Here is a 4,424-nt window from a genome sequence, read left to right on the forward strand (position 1 = left end):
GTGCATTTCCTATATCTAATTTCACTTTCTTTTATTGGAATTTTCTATTTCTTTATAAATATATTTTTTTTAATTATAGTTTCTAGATTACTAGTTTCTTTCATTAAAACTTTCAAATTTGTCAGCAGATAGTCATTCATGATGTCTCTCTATAAAGGTCTAAAATCTCTAGTCCCTTCAGCTTGAAAGCACCTAAAAAAATAAAATAGTAAAAATTAGAGACTCAACCCAAAGGGACACAGACCCATGGTCACAAATTATCATACGGAACCTTTTCCCACCCAAGGCCCAGGCAGATAGACTTTTTTTTTTTTTTTTCTGTATGCCCGTGTCTGTATTCAAGGGTATTTTTTCCCTCTGAATCACTTTTTCACACTCTACCACCTAGCCCTTTTAAAACCTGCACCACTTTTTATAGGGTTCTCGGTTCCAACCTGCTGCCTTGTTAAACAGCATGGCTCACTTTCATTGCTACATGTTGGCATTAAAACTCAAGTCCCTGGTTTGCTGGGATGGACCATCTCTTGCCATTCACTAAGGCCACTGAAGAATTTGTTCCTGAAGTTCTAATTAAGAGGATGAAGTAGGTAAACACTGTGCTTTTCTCCTCTCACAACCATATCAAAATTACAACTAAGCTACAGAACAACCATCAATGAGAATTTCTTGAAGTCTAGCTGAACAGAAGTCATATAACTAAGGATATACAGAAGGAACCACACTGAGACTGGTTGGAGGGATGGAGAGGTGAAACAGGCTGGTCCCACACGCAAGTGTGGTGGTTGGGAATCTGGAGGAATATTTTGGCTATAGAGGTCCCCCTTGAGGAGCGAGAGGTCCTAGGCCCACACAGGGCTACCCAGCCCAGAGCACAAGTGCCGGGAAGAGAAGTCCCCACCACTTCTGGCTGTGAAAACCAAAGAAGACTGTGACTGAGTGAGATGAAAGGCTGCAGGAATCTCATGCATTCCTCTTAAAGTGCCCTTAGCACATACTTGTGCACTGTTAGACTCACTAGCTCTGAGCTTCAGCTCTGAGGCAGCAGCTCAAAAAGTGCCAGGAACATACTGGGAGAAACTGAATTGTCTGGCTTCAGGGAGAGGACTAGAGGGATAGCTCTCTTCTAGAGAGAAGTGCTGGCAGAAGCCATTGTTTCTTTGTTGAGCCCTCCCAACGCCCAGCTTGCAGACACAAGCAGCTGCCATATCTGAGTCTCCATCAACCTGGTTAACAGTGTTCATCCTGCCATGGTGATTCCCTGAGACTTCATTCCATCCAACTGTGGACCTACCCAAACCATGTCCAGTGGCTTTTCCATACAAAATGCCTGTCTTGGCTCATGCTGTAGACTTTCCTAAAATCTCTCAAAGTTTCACAAAACCAACAAGCAACATCTGATCTTGGCAATGCCCCATACCTTTTGCTAAGCTTCCCCAAGCCCAGCACTAGTGGCAGCCGGCCTCAGTTCACAATTTTGCCTCTCCCAGGCACCTCCAAGCTCAGCACAAGTGGAAGACTTCTGCAGATCACTTCATGGCTCATGCCAGGTGGCCAGCCCCAGGCAGGGCATAGGTGGCAGCTGAACTTGGCATGTGGTGGTGCCACTCCCAGGAGGCACCAGGGCACACCCATTGTGGCCCATTTGGACCTAGCCAGAGCACCATCGAGCCACCTCCGCAAAAGACACACCCAAAGGGCAGACTTGGCAGGCACCAGAGCTCTGCTAAAACAAATCCTGCTCTGTAGGGTCAGCTTCTGCACAACAGCTTCTCCACTGTAGTGAGAGCCAGGCCTCACAACCAATAAGCCTAAGAGCCAATCACTCCCATTGACGTGCCAACAGCAATCAAGGCTCAACTACAACAAGAAGGTATACACAGCCATAGCAAGAGACATACACCTGGAGCACCTGGCTCAGGTGCCCAGGGCGACTCTGCCACTGATTCCCAAAGGACACCTCCTACCTCGAGCCACTCTACTAAAACCGGGAGACATAGCAATATTTACACCAGACAATATAGACTTTAAAACAAAGTCTATAACAAGAGACAAAGAAGGATCCAGTAATCTCACTTCTGAGTATCTATCCTAACAAACCCATGCCACTACTTCTAAGGGACATGTGCAACCATATGTTCATTGCAACATTATTTACAATACCCAAGATATGGAGGCAGCCTGAGTGTCTATCAGCGGATTAATAAAAAAGAGATGATACATATATACAATGAATATTGTTCAGCCTTATAAAACCAATGAAACAACATAAATAGATATAGAGGGTATTATGTTGAGTGGAATAAGTCAAACAGAAAAAGAAAAATGTCATATAAGTGTTTTCACTTATATATGGAATCTGGAGAACAGGATAAACAAACAACAAACATGAGCTCATAGAGAGAGCATTTTGATGGCTGCCAGGTTGAGGTGGAGGAATTGATGAAGGGGGGAGGGGATTGAGAGATAGAGATTGGTGGTTACAGAAAAATCATGAAAATGTAGAGTATAGCATGAAGAATACAGTCAGTAGTATTGTAATAACTAGGTATGATGTCAAATAGGTGCTAGATTTGTTGGGTGATCACTTCGTGAGATGTATAGATGTCTGTGTTGTGCACCTGAAACTAATATAATATTGTATGTCAACTATAATTGAAAAAAATATATATATATTTTTTAAAAATTTTGTTCCTATCCTTACCGATCTGGTTTTCAGAAACTTTTTCATTTCTAGCACATAGCAATTATCTGTTCTTTCTTACGAACTTAATTCTGTATTTAAAAGACTGTAAATCAGTCTCATAAAGCATTTCTAGTTCAATAACTATTGCAGGTTCTTGAAGTATATATTTAAAGTATTATGGGAAGAGGAGTATAGGTTGACTCCAAAGACTGCAGAGTCCTGAGATCTGAGGAAATGGAACCACTGAGAAGTTAAAAACCTAGGAACATGCAGCCTTATTGATGAAGAAGCATTTTAGTCAAGACTTAATGAATGTGTAGGATTATTTATACAGAGCTGGAAGGAAGAAGGAAGCATGTTTAGTTGTAAACAGAGCTTCGCCATGTGAATTTAAGGCATCTCCAAATGATAGCTATTTGAAGAAAAAAAGCTAAACAAAAAATCCTGAAGAAAATGGAGTAGACACACATTAAGTGAATAAAAAGTAACTACTGAATGAACAGGGAAAAAAAAACAGTGGTGGAGAGCTTTCGAATGAAACAAAACTGTTTATTCAGCTGTGTTCAAACACTAACTGAAAGCATCACCTCAGAAAAGCCATTGCCTGAATAGCTGGCCCCAAGCAGACACTGTTTTGAGTCTGTGTAATTGGTGCTATGATAAGAGGCTGATGATGAAGTGGCTGGATCTTAGCTGGAAACTGGACACTCCAGTGTAATTGAGAAACAAGATGTCCTCAAACAGAAGTCCAATACCTGAGCAATAATGGCTGTACAAAGGACATAAAGCCCAAGGTGAAACAAACTCATAAATGACACAAACATTGGCTAAACTTCATCTCACCCTAAGTACAAGTTCAAGTCTACTTTCTGCCTGGCAAAATGAATCAGAGGCATTTTTATTCATGAAGTAGATAAAATCTAAGGATAAAAACCTTAGTGTTATAGTTGCAAATGTACCTTTTATAGCTGGACTAAGAGCTGTGATCAAAGTGATAAATGGGGTTGGATTGGCTGGACAGTGTGTTGCCCTATTTTGATCAGGAGAGGACAAATTCAAACATGCACTAAAGTGTTTTGTCTTTTTCTCACTTTGGTCCAAAAGGAAAGCAGGTCATAAAATAGTTTGTGAGCCAAATCCGCTTTGAAAGAGGAGTAATATTGAGTGATCTTGGACAAATTCTGAAGAGATTTGAGGAGCACTTTCTCTGTGTAAGACACAATGTTGGGCACCAGAGACAAAACTTGTCTCCTTAGCCCTGCCTTCAAGGAATGCCCAGCTTTGTGATGGGCCCTAATTACATACATATATAAAAAGTAGAAAGAGTAAAATGCCGAGAGAGAGAGAGAGAGAGAGAAAGAGAGAGAGAGAAAAACATTAAGGAGTTAAGAATTAGAGTCTCCTTACAGTTAAGCATCTTCCAAAACATTTTCTATCACACTCTTGCCCTACCAGAAGTTAATAGATGTTATTCTTTAAAAAAAAAAAAATGAAATATATTTACAGAGCACTGGCTAAAAATATTTAATAGGTTTCTTTTGAGCAGAACTGCTAAGAACTTTTAATATTCAAATATGGATTACATATCCCCAAAGGAGAAATAAAGCATTGCTTTTTTAAAAAAAATGATTTCTATATGGAACCTTTCAGTGCTCTTATAAGAACTATGAGAGATTTCTTCCCTCTGTGAAGATACAAGAAGTCAGCCATCAGCAACGTTTAAGAGAGCTCTCACAAGAAC

Source organism: Pteropus vampyrus, unplaced genomic scaffold (assembly GCF_000151845.1).
Source record: "Pteropus vampyrus isolate Shadow unplaced genomic scaffold, Pvam_2.0 Scaffold20, whole genome shotgun sequence".
Taxonomy (NCBI): domain Eukaryota; kingdom Metazoa; phylum Chordata; class Mammalia; order Chiroptera; family Pteropodidae; genus Pteropus; species Pteropus vampyrus.